The following is a 14805-nucleotide window of genomic DNA, read 5'->3' as shown; positions in this document are numbered from 1 at the left end:
TGGGGGCGGGGCAGGGCTTGAGCTCCCGGCGAGACTCCTCCACCGGGCCGGGGCTGGTGGCCTCCCCTCCTATCCACCCCCGCTGCGGCACGGGTTTCGTCACAGCCGGTTCTTTCCTGCCGGGGTCAGGGCGGGTTCCCCCCGCGGCGGCGCGGAGCGCGGGGCCAACCGCGCACCCTTATCTCGGCCGAGTCAGACACTCGCCGCGCGGAATCTGTTGACATTTACTATTGTTCGCAGGAGTCCGGAGCACTGGGCGGGGGCGGGGGCGGGCGGGCCGAGACTGGGAGAGGGAGGGCGGCGAGTGTGGGGCCCGCGGCCGGCCGGGGTGTGTGTTTGTGTGAGCTCGCGAGGGGAAGGGGGGGCGATGCGCCGTCTCCACAGAAAAAAAAAGTGGCTCGCGGGCCCGGAAGCTTCCAAGCCGGCTCACTGGCCGGTGGTGGTTGGGAGACTGCAAGAAGAAAGACGGGGCAGCCGGCGGTGGGGCCCGCGGATGGAGGGGGTCGGCTCCAGCCGCACGGCCCCCGGTGACCCGCAGGACACAAGTGCATTTGTGCCCAGCCGTGGCGGGGATTAAAGTGCCATACGGCCCGAGCGAGGGGGGCGAGGCGAGTGGAAAACAACTCCCCGCGCGCACAAAGCGCGCATTGTTCCAGCCACCTCCATTATGCCGCGCTGCAGCCAAGAGCCCGTTTCGCAACTGCCCGCCCGGCGCTCGCGCGCGCGGGCGCGCGCGCGTACACACACACACACACACACGAATTCGCCTGGGCCTAGGCCGGGGGTGGGTGCGCTCCGCCGGGACTGGGAGAGGCCGCAGGGGCTGGGGGGCTGGGGGGAGAAGGGGCTAGCAGGCGTCTCTTTCAGCTCGGCTGTTTTGTCTATTCAGGGCTGGGCTTTTTAATGTCTTCTCTCCCTAATCTCCTCCCCGGCACTTTTCCTTTTCTCCGGTTCCTCGGGCCTGCCCCGAGCGCACCCCGGAGCCTGGAGCTCCCCGGGAGAGGCGGCGACAGTGGGGGGTTGGGGAGGGAGCGCTCTAAGCCGCTGTCACCCGCGGATCCGGATCGCAGCCCCAGGCACGCAGCGCTTGCCTGCTCTGCTGAGGACACGTGCTCGGGAGGAACCGGGGAAGCGTCCCGCCTTCCAAGGAGAGGCTCCCGGAGCGACTCCATCCCGGGCTCTCCAGGACTTCCCCGGGACCGGAGCGGGAGCTGCGGAATCCCGCGCCGCACTGATGGGCCTGCCGCCGGTGCGTGCCAAGTGGGACAGCCCGGCCGCCCCTACCCTCACCAGGCCAGTGCCTGGGCCCTGTTCTCCACTCTCCCCAGCCTTCACGGCACTAGATAGGCTCCCCGAGAGGAATTTAAAGCTTGCCAGCCCCTTAGGACCCTACCCTTTTCTCCCCCGGGAGCGGAGCTGGGGTGGGGATGGGGGGCAGGGAAAGAACCGAGACGCCCCACTCGCCTCCCGCCGCGCCCTCCTGGTGGGCAGGTGGGGAGCGTAGGAGCCCGAGCGCGGCGAGCCAGCGCGGTCTGGTTTCCTTTACGTTTACAAGCTATAAATAAACTTCCCCTTGGGCGGATGCGCGCTGCGTCCAAGGGTGGCTTCCCGCCGAATCAGGCGGGTGGTTTACCATCCAGGCCGGGAGCTGGTCCTAGCGCGGCCTGAGCCCAGGGTGGGGCGCTGGCTCCGGGAAAGCTCAGAGGTCGGCCAGGAGTGGCCGAGTGACCCACCATCCCTGCGGGCCTGGGGCGCCTCTGCGGTGTGGCCCGAGGGTGGGGCTGGGTGATTTATGAGCCGTCACCCACCCCGCCTCTCCCGTTTCACTTGTTTTCCTCGCCTTCTCCAGCTCAAACCCCTCCCAGAGCCTCGCCCCCAACCCTGCCCGGCGACGATTTGGCAACTGCAGGCTGCTAGAGCGCCAACCCCGGCCCCGGCGGGGCGCGTGTCCGCAGGGCGTGGGTGAGGTCCTCGGTGCTTTCACCCCCGCGCCCCCGCCCGGCGCGAAGAGGGGGCGGCCTTGGCCGGAGAGGCGGGGAGGAAGGGCTGGCCGCGCCACTCCGGAAACCGCGGGCCTGCCGGGTGGATCACTGACCCTCAAGGTCACGGGGCGCGGGGAAACCACCGACCCACGCCAGAGCTGAGGCCAACGCTCCAGTCGTAACCCTCCTGGGGGGGTGCGCAGCTCCGCAACGGAGCCCAGAGGACGAGATAGAAGACGTAGCGCAGAGGCCACCACGGGTCCCAACACTGCCCTCCATCAAAGGGGCGCCGTTTCAGTCGGCTCGGCGCCCACACTGCGAAGTCTGGGGCCGGGCCTCCTCGAGTCCCCAGCACACGTGTGTGTGTGTGTGGGGGGGGGGGCAGTGTACAGGTACGGGCCTACGGGGACTCTAAAAGGAGTGGGGTGACTCTGGCAGCTGCTACGTTCGTTTCCGCTGAGACTTGGGAGGCCGCGGAGGAGAGGCGGCCAGCGGAGTGGGCGAGAGCCGGGCTTGGGAACGGGGAGGGGGCGTCTTCCCCCCGGGAGGCTCTGTAGCGAGCGCCCCCCAGCATCCTCTACCCTCCCGTCTCCGGGCCGCAGCCCCACACAGCCCCAGGCTCGCTCCTCTGCTCCGTGTTTATTTAACCCTCAACCCCTCCGCGGCAGCTGCGGGTAGAGGGATTCCCGGCGGCGCTGATCCCGGAGCTGGACCCCAACCTCGGGCCGCCGGGAGCGCCCCTCCCGTTCCCGAACCTCGAGGTCGAAGGTCCCAGTGGGCCGGCGCCTCCGCTACCTAAATGGGCCTGGGGACCGTAAGGGGTCGACAGAAGGGGACCCTTGGCAAGGTCCCCATTGTTCCCCGGGAGCTGGGAAGCTGACTCACGCCCCGAACACAGAGCGATGCCGAGTGTTTTCTCGGCAGCCTTCACCCGAGTGCTTTATTTAGACAGGCTTTATTGACAGTACACATGTTTTCGGCTCGTTATTCTGGAGGCGGGAGTGGAAACTGGGCAGAGCAGGAGTTCTCCCCGTGAGCCTCACGTTTTTTGAAGGGGCTGAGGCTCAGCGCAGTCGAAGGATCCCACTCCCGCTTGCTGTGTTCCCTAGTGAGATGACGCGGAGGAAAACAGCGACCGGGTGGCAGTGGAGGGCGCTGTGTGTGTGGGGGGTCCACAGGGGGTCACCCCCTCCCACAGTGCCGCTCTTCAAAACGCATAGCATATCCGCAGGCCCACTGTACAGACTCGGGGTGGGGACAGAAATTCACATAGACGACACACACCAGCTTAGTGAGAAAAGCGTCTTTAACTCTTTTTCCTGGGCTTCTTCCTTCCGGTTTTGGACTTCTCGGGTTATCCAGGTCTTGGTCTCTCTGGATTCTGGGAAAGGCCTTGTCCAGATTCCTGAGTGGAGGGTACAGGCAGCTACTCGGTAAGTGGGGTGGTCCGGTCAGGGGCTGCAGGAAATTGTCTGAGCTAGGTGAAATAGTTTCCAAGACCTTTTGGGGGTTTTGACTCGAAGCTGGCGATGTTAAACCAAACCAAGGTTAATGAGTTCTCTCTCCTGACTTTTTAGGTGCAGTTCAGAGAAAACTGGGGGTGGCGCTCTTTAGAGGAAGTAGGTTTAATGGCATTTCCTCTCATTTTTCTCCACTGCGAGGTGTTGCAGTCGTCCCCCCTGCTGCTTGCAGAGTTCAGTAGCCTCTCTCTGGTTGGGGGTGGCAGAAAGGCTTCTCTGGGGTCCCTCTTTGGGGGGGCCCGCAGCTGACTTGGTCTCTCATGGCCACTGAATTCGAAGTCTTAGCCTGTTTGCTTGCTTCTGACTCCTGCTAGGAGTGAAGGGCAGCCTGACCAGAGGTGCTCGGGCCCTAGGAAGTGCACAGGATACAATACAGACACCCTTCTCCTGGCCTTCCCCTAGCGCAGCCCCGGGTCTCTTCAGGAGTCAAGGCCTAAACAGCCTTTGCCTGGGTTTCTCTCCCCGTCTTGAGTCTCTGGCTGCAAATCCTCAGCTGCTTTCTGGGGTTTATCTGCAGCGCTTCCCTTCCTGAAGCCCACACCCTTTGGTCCCTGCCCCCTGCGCACATGCCCACCCCATTCCCGTTTTCAAGCCGCCGTGTTGGAGCTGTGCGGACCAGAGCTGAACTGTGGCCATGCGAGAGAAGGAGGTGGCTTGACCTTTGCAGGAAGGGAAGAGAAGGCGGATTCACAGCTCGCAGCGCTGCTGGGAGACCCGGGGCTGCACAGGGAGCCGCAGGCGTTGCTACAGCCCCAGAAGCTCTGACGGGAGCCTGTAAGAGGAAACCAGCTCCGGGAGGCCGAGAGCTTCTGTGCGATGTGTGTGTGTGTGTGTGTGTGTGTGTGTGTGTGTGTGTATGCGTGCACAAGCCGCTCATCGAGAGAGGAACTGCCTTTGTTGTGGGGAGGGGAGGGGGGAGGCTGAGGCTGCTGCCAGTGTAGGGCAGTCGGCAGTGGGGGGAGGCTCACAGGGAGGCTGGGGGCCAAGTTTGGGGCTGCAGTGATGGATGGGGCCTCCAGAGAAGACAACTGCTAAAAGAAGCTGCTCTTAAGAGGCCCAGGCACCTGGACACTGGCTCATCAGATGTTGGGGGGCATGGGGGGAAGGTATTCCAAGCAACTTAGGAAAGTCCAGCCTAGAGGGGGTAGAATTTAGAACTGCCAAAGGATAGAGAGCCTGGAGCCAGCTTGGGTTTTTAAACATTAAGATTTGGGGTGGCGTCTTTGAGACAGCACCTTCCCGGGGAAAAACAGCAGGCCCTTTACTTGGAAGTCCCCCGAGGCCCCAAGTACAATGAGCCGGCAGTCCAGGCTCACCCACAGGGGCGTGCGTCTGTGGAAGGGGCTACAGAAAGTGCAGCCCCCGCCGGTCGCTTCCCAGGCTCCGGGCGAGGGAGCGGGCAGTGGTGGGGCGGACCCACTGCACACCGAGACCGCTGCCACCGGGGGGTGAGGCGGGGCAGGTGCTGCTTAGCTGCTGGGAACCATTGTTTGAGTCTGCACCCAGCGCTTCTCCAGCCGGGCTAATTCTCCACGTGTCCAATTTTCATGTCTGAAAAAAAGCAGCAGTACAGAAACAAAACCATATGACAGGACTGGGCTGCAAACCTTGAAGAATCGAGAGGGTGGGAGAGGTGGCGGCTGGGAAGGGGGAGGGGAAAGAATGTGTGTGTGTGTGTGTGTGTGTGTGTGTGTGTGTCTGTGGGTGTGTGGTGGCGGCGTGGGGCGGGCGGCGGCGCACAGTCCAAAGTTTCGCCCATTTTCTACCCGATCTCACCTCCCGGCGTGCTCATCTGATGCCTTTCCAACTCCCTCAAACGATTCCGCAGCCCCAGCGCCCGCGGGAGTGTGGAATTACAGTCGGGAGGCAAGGCGCTGCCGCGAGCCGCGACGCGCAGAGCCGGGGGGTGCGGAAGCCCAGGCCCGCAGCAACGAGACGCCCCGGCTGGCTCGGGCTCGCGTACCCCCGCCCCTGCGGCTCCGTCCCCTTCCCGGTCCGGAGCGGGAAGGTTCGTCACCGCACACGCTCTGCTGGCTGCGGGACTGTGGGGAGGGGGAGGAGGGGTACGGGGCTTCTCCCGCCTACCTCTCCGGGGCGCGATGCCCCCTTTCCCCTTCCTGAGATCCATTTCCTTAAAAAATAGCCTAAGGGCCGAACGTTTAACCACGGGTTCGGCCTTTCCCCACCCCCTGTGCCCTCTCCGCGTTCCCTAAACCCGCCAGGGCACTTTAGGCCCGGCTTCCCCCCCTCCCCCTCGCTTCCGCCCATGCACGAGCTAGTGGCGGTCACTCCTGCGACTCTTCGCAGGCCGACGGCCCGGAGCTTTGTTCTCCCGGGGCTTCCCCTCCCCCCCTAAGTCATCCCCGGCTCCACACTTTATCTGCCCCCCTTGCACGTCCGCGCACACAAACAACCCAGGTTCATAATCTCATTAGCATAGGCCTGGATCTGGGTGGCCGCGAGGCTCCGCGCGCGACCCGGCGCAGCGCTGTACTTCGCCGCGACCCGGAGTTTCCATCAGGCGTGAGCCCTGGGCGGGGGCGGGGATGTGGGCTTTGGGGCAGGATTGGGGCCGGCCGGGAGATGGAGGCCGCCCGGGGCAGCCGGAGCCGCGGGAGGAAGGCCCCTCCCAGCGCCCAGTTGCCGTGGTCCCCGGAGCAGATGGCAACTTTGTCTCCTGGTGTGCGCGCAGCGACTTTCAACACATTCAAAAGGCTGCGCTCAGCCTGTCGGGGAAGCCTCGCTGACATTCAGAACCGATTAAAGACCCGAGACGGTGCCAGGCGCAGTGGAGAGTTATGAATTAATCATGGGGGTTACCGATATCTGAGGCTCCCCAGGGCAGCCCCTCAATTATTAAGCAGCCCCCACTGCCCACTCCTGACCCCACCCCCAGCCGCAAAGCGGGTAGGCCCGGCGTCTTTTGCGCTGCCCCAATTAACAGCCACCGGGTAATGTGAAAAGTGTTTGCCCTGCCACCCGAAGTGCGGGCTCAGGCTGCGCCGCTGGGCCTGCCAGACGCACGCCGGGCAGAAAGCTCAGCCTCTGGGACAGGCCCCGCGTGAGCGTCGCACTCCCGCCCGGGAGTCGGGGGTGGAGTGAGGCGCGTTCTCAGGCTCTGTGCCCCAGGCGCGGCTCCCTTCACCTCTGCAGGTGGGGAGGCCCTGGCTAGAGGGCGACGCCGGGGGCCACCCTCCACAGGGTACATGTCCTGGGTCTCCGGAGTAGCGGCAGGCTCGTGGTTTTGTGTAGTGGCTCTGGCGATGTTCCAGGCATGGAAAAGCGAGGTTTGTGTGTCCTGTGAAACCCCGCACAATCCCTGGGCCTTCTAGGAGGCCCACTGGCTGGAACCCTCATGCCCCAAGCAGCCCAGAGTCCCCCTAAATGGGAACCTCCTCGACTACCGAACCCCTTGTCCGCATATTAAATCACGCACACCCTTCTAATCTTCCCTATTTATTTCCCGGGCCTGCCTGGCCACAGATTTCTGCAAGACAGAGCAGTCTTCGGGTTCCTCCTGCTTCCAGAGGGGCCATAAAAAACAGATGGTCTCATTAGGAACAATTTATGCATATATATTTCGAAAAGTTCAGCAGAGCCGGGGTAGGTTTGCAGCCCCTGCGTCAGGCAGGAGCAAAATATCACCACTTGCAAATGTTTCCAGTTTGCAAAGTAATGGTCTATCCAAAGTAGCTAAGCAACGAATTACTCAAACACTAGAAGGTTAGATGCCAACATTATCACATTCCTCGTGCTCCTTAAACCGTCCTCCTCCGCGGTCACTGGATTTCGGAGGGAGGCTCGCTGGCCGCGCACCCCTACGCCCGCGGCTTCCTTTCAACGACTATTTCCAATCTCCAAGTCAAATCACTTATTAATTATAGAGGCAACTCGAGCAAACCCAATTACCCGTAGGCAGCCCTTCCCAGATGGGAAGTCTGTCTCGCGGCTCCCACGGTGGCCCAATTTCTGGGGAGCCTTTTTTTGCGTACGATTTCTTTTTGTCAGTGGTCCGCCAGCGGCCCTGAAGGTTTCCTCTCCCTGGTTTTTCTTCCTAGAGGCAACTCCATTTTCTTACCCAGTTCCCTTTCCTTCCTCCAAGGAGACCTCCCCGCCCCTTAGGAGGCTCTGCCTTCAGGCTAAATTTACCGCCGCGCCAGGTTTAAGCCTTAGGCGTTGCAGACCTGGCGCTGGAATGGCGGAGGCTGTAGACAGAGCCCTATTCATTTGCAAAGGCGGAAGGCTGAGTGATTCGCTCGCTTGGCTGCCCTTCTACTCCTCAGTCTTCCCTTCAGGCCTAGCCGGTGTCTTGGACTCGCCAGGATCTGTGAGTTGTGACCCTGGGCTCCGCAGGGGTTCACTCCAGGTCGGAAAAAGGCCACTTCACTTTTTAATGCCGCTACGGTTCTGGCCGTATGGTAATAATAATGCTAACCACCAGGACTTTTTGTGCCAAGCAGTTTATATATACATACATCTTCTTTAAACCTCGCTGTCGCGCATTTATATAGGCATCATTTCTCCCATTTTGCAGATAAGAAAACTGAGGTTAAGAAACTTGCCTTAGATCACGCTGTTACTTGGATATGAAGCCCTTAATTCAAAACTTGCGTTTTCATTCACAGCTTCAAAGACACCTTCCAGAATAGTGTAAGCCGTAGGGGGAAGGAGGGGGGCGGTTGGCGTGCAGCAGAGGAGGCCTAGCAGCGCAAAGGCCTCGGAGTGGTCTAGGCGTCGAGTCGGCATTTGGACAGCACACCGGCTGGACGGGAGAGAGACCTGGAAAACCGAGGCGCGCCTGGGATTTGGAGCGCTAGGGTGGCTGCACTGGCTTGGGGCAGGGTTGCGGGGCAAAGCGCGGCTGCCAGGGTCTTGCAGCGCGTGGAGAGGGGTCCTGAAGGGACCGCGACAGCGGCTTCCGGGGCTGTGGCGCGAGTGGGACGTGTTGCGCGGTGCGGAGGACTGGTCCCGGCGACCTGGGGGGCGCGCAGCGTGCGAGAAGCCTCGGGAGATACCCAGGGGCCATTGGCCTCGGCCGCGCCTCCCGGCCGCGCTCACTAAGATGGAGCCAGCAGTTCCTCGGAGGAGGGGAGGAAAGGGGAGGGGAGGGGAGAAGAGGGGAGGGGAGGGAGGAGAGGGGAGGGGAGGGAGGAGAGGGGAGGGGAGGAGGAGAGGGGAGGGAGGAGGAGAGGGGAGGAAGGGATGGAGGGGAGGGAGGGGAGGGGAGGAGAGGGGAGGGGAGGGAGGGGAGGGGAGGAGGGGAAGGGAGGGAGGGGAGGGAGGAGAGGGGAGGGGAGGGGAGGGAGGAGGACAGGGGAGGGAGAAGAGGGGAGGGAGGAAGGGGAGGGAGGGGAGGGAGGGAGGGGAGAGGGGAGGGGAGGGAGAGAGGGAGGGGAGGGAGGAGAGGGAGGAGAGGGGAGGGGAGGGGAGGGAGGGGAGCGGGGAGAGGGATGCGCGGGCGAGCTGGTAACCGTCTGCAGCGAGGAGTGTAATTGCCCCTGTGACCGCGGGCGACGAGGGCGGGGCGCGCGCCCGGCCTCCTCCCTCCCACTCCGCCGCCGGCGGGGAGCTGGCTTTTGGCTGGGAAGGCGCAGAGCACCTCGAGGGCCTGGCCGGCTCAGCGCAGGGCGAGTCGGGTGCTAGCTCTCGCCTCCTGGACAGCCGTCCTCGGCGCTCCCGCCTGGGGCCTTCCTCCTGCGCGCCGGCCACTTCCTTTGGCTCCCAGGCCCTTCCAGGCACCGGCTTCCCTCTTCCTTAGGGTGCGCCCTGGCCCGGGCCTGGGGTAGTCAGCCGCGCCCGGGTGACATTGGTCACTGGAGAGCGGCGTTCCCTGGAGGGGGCGCGGCTGTCAGCCTCGGGTGGTGGGTGACCTAGGAGACCCTACACCCCACCCTCGCCCCGGGCGAGCCCTGAAGCCCGCGGGCCTCGGGGGTCGCCCTGGGCCACCCCTGCTCGGCGAGGCCGAGCTTGGCTGCGCACACTTGGCCGCCTGTCCCCGGGTCGGAGGGGAGACGGACTTCGGGCACTCTCCGAGCCCCCGGATCTCCCCGCGCCGTCGGCTGGTGCGCTTTGCCCTTTGGTGGGTTCCTGGCCCTGCGCCGAGCAGAGGGGGCCGGGTCGGTGGTGGAGAAGGGGGCCCCGGCCGGCCAGGGATTCCGGAGTTTGTAACCCGTGTAGTTTCTGGCTTTCACGGCTCGTTTGAAATCCTCCCACAGGAAGATGTCTGCCTAGGAGGCCTGCGCGGCTCGGAGCCCCGCGCGGCCACCCGGGTGTGTGTGTGCGGGTGTGTGTGTGTGTATATATGTGTGTGCGCGCGCGCGCGCACGAGACCCGGGAGAAGGGAGAAGGAGCCGGCCTCAGCACTTTCTCAGCTGCAGCGCTGCGATCGCGTCGTGCGGCGCAGGGCCTGGCACCCGGGGCTCGCCCTCACCCCAGCCTCGGCCCGGTGGACGCCCCGGCGCCCCTCTTGAGCTTTCTCCCTGCCCCCTGGCAGGGACTGTTAACACAAGCAGGTGATGGCGCCCTGGCGCCCGTCGTGCGTTGGTCTTTATACCTCGTGAGTTCAACACTAATGAGTTATGGGTTGGCCCACGAAAACATAATGTGTAAATTAGGAATTTAATGATGTGTAAGATTAAAAGCTGCGCAGGGTTGCATTTATTTAAGGCTGCCATCTTGTGTTCGCAGAGAAATTACTTGAACGACATTGACCCCCCTCGCCCGCCCGTAGGACTGGAAATGGCGCGGGGGCGGGGATGGGTTCTGGGGGCTTGAGGCCCTTCTCGCCTCTCTCGCGGGGCAGGTGGTGGTCTGTGACGAATGAGGGCTGATTTTGGGTGGGCGCATTCACAGGAGGGGCTGATTAAACTCTTTCCCCGTTTCTGGGGTCCGGGATTGGCAAGGCCCACAGAGGTTGCCAATTTCTGGGAAACTTATTGCTTCTTCCTGTCCTGATACGCTCACGCGTTTTAGGGGTTGTTTCCAGAATTCAAAAGCAACTATTTTTTGATTTTTTAAACCCATTTCCCTTCATTTGTCCAAGCTGCAAGTGTTGGGTCTGCCCTCACTGAACATGAACCCATCCCTTGGAGCAGCCAGGGGCCCCCAGGCCCAGGCAGGCCTGGAATCTGGATCCTCAACCCTCAGGTTCGTACAGATTCAGCTCACTTTTTGTAGGATTCTTTTCTTCTTTTGCAAATTCGCGGGGAAATGGAAAGCAGAGACTCCCTGTCTTTTTGCTCTGACATTGGGGCTCCCTGCTCTGTGCCACCATGCCTGTGTACAGGCCAGCTCTCACCTCAATACTGTTTCCTGCAGTTTTCTTTTTCCAGCAAAAGCTTCTGGTGATGTATGTGGCCTGAGGCTCCCTCTCAGGTGCTCCTTAGACCCAGGTGAGGCACGTGATGCCATCTTGGGGAAGCTGCACCCAGCAGCCACCAGGCCGAGCTTTTCCATCTGGTTCTGTGGCCGGAGCGACTGGCAGGTGGGATGCCTTTTGTGGCCACCAGACGTGAGGACTCTCTGACAGTCTCTGCCCAGCCCTGTGGTGGCTGAGGAGGGAATGAGGTAAGGCTGGGCATTCCTGGGATCCAGTCCAGAGCTGGCTGCTCACCCCCCTGGGAAATGAGGGCTCTCCTCCCAAAGGGACTGCTTTCCACCTGGAAGAATGTGATGGTCTGGAAGGGCCGGAGCTGTAGTGCTTAGGGGGCATGGGAGGAGTAAAAGCAAAGAAAGGATTGGATCATGAACTTTTATAGAGGGAACCAAGGCTTGTCTTGGTAAATTACAGAGCTCCAGGGCCTTGAGGGAACAGGGAGGCCTCCAACGTGTATTTTCTAGGCCTTGAAAGAGTCAATGGGAGAAATGTTGTTCCTGGTTTGTCTGTTTGCTCAGGCCCCACACTTATCTAACCAATCACGGAAAGGGTATAACTTTAGAAGTTTCATTCTCTCTCTCGCTTGGCTGGGAATTTCAGAAAACCCTTGCTTAAGTAATCACGATAATCCTTTCAAATTCCTTAGGGTCTGAGGCCATTTGGTGTTCCTACTTGAGTCCTGTTTAAGGAAAAAAAAAAGACAAGGAGAGAAGAAGGCAGCCTGTAATAAAGAACATTGCAACAACATATCCCTCTGAAAACTACCTCCCCCCCCACATGGCTTTTTTGCCCAGATAAGCTTCCTAAGTGGGTCCCTAGGTTTCTGAGAAATGGTACTGCCAGGTCTGGATGTTGGCGGCAAAGGGGAAGATCAAAGGGAAACCAGGTGAGGGGGCCACAGTTTCCCTTTTGGTGAAAACATGAAGGGGACACTTGACCTCCTTGGGGAGCTGGGGGAAGCATATCGCATTGTGGGGAGCAGGTCAGAGTTTGAGGTGCTGCTGATAAGATGTGCTGTTGGAATCAGAAAGAAGGTGTGTGTTGGGCTTCCCTGGTGGGGCAGCGGTTAAGAATCCGCCTGCCAGTGCAGGGGACACGGGTTCGAGCCCCGGTCCGGGAAGATCCCACATGGCGCGGAGCGACTAAGCCCGTGCGCCACAACTACTGAGCCTGCGCTCTAGAGCCCGTGAGCCACAACTACTGAGCCCGTGTGCCACAACTACTGAAGCCCGCGCGCCTAGAGCCCGTGCTCCGCAACGAGAGAAGCCACCGCAATGAGAAGCCCGCACAGCGCGACAAAGAGTAGCCCCCGCTCGCCGCAACTAGAGAAAGCCCGCGCACAGCAACGAAGACCCAACCCGGCCAAAAATAAATTAATTAATTAAAAAAAAAAAAGAAAGGTGTGTGGTTTCTCGGAGCGCCTTCAGCCAACTCTTTTCATCAGTTTGTTGCATGATTGTTCCTAAGGGGTCCTCCAGCCCTGGACCTGCCCTCTGCAGCCCAGATCAGCCTGTCATGGAAAAATGCCATGCCACCACCTCTGTCCCTAGCCACACTGTCCCTGATCCAGGGCCTCGGGCCTCGGACGTCCTAGCTCTTTATGCAGCCTGGCCGCCTTCAGTCCGCGAGGATTACTGCCCCCCACCCCCACCCCAGAACGTCTTCATTGAGCTATCACAGCACGCTGGCCAGGCCTGTTCCCATTTCTGGTGACATTCTCCAGGGTTTTGTTTCGTCCTTTATACACCATTCCCAGAGAGGCTGCAGGAGGAAGTGAAAGAATGCTTGGCTGAATTTTTATAGGTCTTTCCTAGTCCATTCTGCAGCTGATCTAGCCCTACATGCTTAGGCAGGCCTCCCCTGCTCTGCGCCCTGGTGTGGGGGGGAGATGATTTCAAAGGGACTTTTCAGCTCAGACATTCTGGTAATTTCTTTGACAAGGCTGGAAGGAGGTAGGGTTCGCATCCTTAAGACACGATACAGGGAAAAGGCAAGTATTGATTGATGGGGAGGTTTCGGTGTTTACGGCTTTGTTGGCCGATCCTCAGATGTGGTAGATGGCTTTGGCTTGTCTGCTCTACACTCGGTCCCGCTTCTAGATTCAGAACCCACACTTTGTTTGGAGGAACCACTTCTTTCTAAGTACGAGTGCTTTGTGGGAGGGGATTGGCTCCATTTCCCAGCTGCACAAGTGGGATGAGCGGGGCATTTGAACCTGCCCCCTCACCCCGCTTTGGTCACAGTGATTGGTTCAGAGATGGGTATGTGACCTGAGTGGGTCCCAGAGAGACAGTTTCAGAACTTGCTGTTTCTAGTGGAAAAGAGAATCATGCTTTCTACTGGGGTTACCAAAAAGATAGGCTATAAGCCTGGGCTGGCTGGCAGCCTGAGGAAGGAGCCAACAAGGACAGAGCAGAGCCAGGTGACAGAGTCTTCATTGTTTGAAGCCCTGGATCCCGTTGAACCTGAAGCCAGCCCTGCCCCAGGATATTTCAGTCATATGTGCCAATAAATTCCCTTTCTTTGCTTAACTCACTTGGACCTGGGTTTTCTGTCACTTGTAGTTGAGAGAGTCTTAATTTACCTGCCACCCTGGGGAAGCATAAAGGTCACTACCCCCTGACAGGTTCAGAAAAGTTAAATCCAAGAGGTACGGAACCAGGATGGGAACTCAGAACTCCCTCCACCACAGTGCTTGGCCCAAGGAGCTTTATCAACATCGTAGTTTTCTCTTTTTCTGGCCGCTTTACATCTTTCCAAAGGACCCACCCAGAAGTGACCCTAGTATGCTGGGGCATCTTCATCGTGGTTGGTGCCAGGGGAGAATGTTTGCTTTTATGTCTGGTGGAGCCTGTCCAGGGTTTCATGCTTTGCTCTCAAACCCTCTCCCGCGATTAACTTCCTTTCTTTTGGTTTTCTGTTTTGCTTTCTTTTCCTTGTTCCAAGGACATTTTCTTGACTCCCATCCATTCCCTTAATCTGATTTTCTATATTCTACTTTAAAGACACTTCCCAGGCCTGGGTCTGGAAACAGTGCTTAGCACATAGTAGTAAGTGCCTGGTAATTGTTAGTTTGCTGTGGCTTCAATTACATTACTTCCTTTCCCCTTTTCCACCAGGTATTGATACTTTGTCTCCCTTCTTTTGAACAGTTCCTAAGGCCCCAAGTCTTTCACGAAGCCTTAGCAGTATCTGAGAAAGAGGTGGCCATCTTCCCTGGCTCTAGCCTAGATAAACGTGTGTGGCCCCCTTTCCTCCCTACCCCAGCCCTGTCACAGTGTAAAATACCAAGAGCCCTGGACTAGGAGATAAGAGGAGACCCGGCGTCAGGCATAACTCTAGTTAGTCTCACTCACACCCATTCCAACTCTCTTCTGCTTTCTTATTCTCTACCATAGAGGCTAGATAGCGACGTTCTCAAATTGCAGGCTACTTTAGAGCTAGTGGTGGCCATGTGACTCAGTTCTGGTCAAGGAGAGGTAAGCAGAAATCTCTGGGAAGGGTTTCCCTTCCCAAATAGGGCAAAACCTTGAACAGAGAAGAATTTTAATCCCTCTGTCTTCTTCCTGTCTGGAACTCAGATCCTGTGCCTGGAGGTGCAGCAACCATCTTGGGACCGTGGGGATGAAACCCGCATGCAGTGCAGGAAGACAGGAAGGGTCTGGGTCCTGGATAACTGGAGCAGATGCATGAGCCCTGGATACTGTATGTTCCTCTGGACTTCCCTTGCAAGAGAAAACTTAACCCCTTACTCAAGCCACTGTTTGTCAGGATTTCTGTTACTCGTGGCATTCATTTTTTTAATTAATTAATTAATTTATTTTTGGCTGCGTTGGGTTTTTGTTGCTGCACGCAGGCCTTCTCTAGTTGCGGTGAGTGGGGGCTACTCTTCATTGAGGTGCACGGGCTTCTCATTGTGGTGGCTTCT

The 14805-nt window shown here is 59.6% G+C and overlaps 1 long non-coding RNA gene across 1 annotated transcript; it reads left to right on the top strand.

The window, feature by feature from the left end:
• The first annotated feature begins 3751 nt into the window (after positions 1-3751).
• Positions 3752-12025, top strand: LOC116747569. The gene is made up of 4 exons (XR_004348073.1): positions 3752-4276; positions 10545-10648; positions 10820-11068; positions 11524-12025. It is a non-coding gene; the product is annotated as an uncharacterized LOC116747569 (long non-coding RNA).
• Positions 12026-14805: the final 2780 nt, after the last annotated feature.

The sequence above is a fragment of the Phocoena sinus genome, chromosome X (assembly GCF_008692025.1).
Source record: "Phocoena sinus isolate mPhoSin1 chromosome X, mPhoSin1.pri, whole genome shotgun sequence".
Lineage (NCBI taxonomy): Eukaryota > Metazoa > Chordata > Mammalia > Artiodactyla > Phocoenidae > Phocoena > Phocoena sinus.
This window is presented reverse-complemented; position numbering and strand designations above follow the sequence as displayed.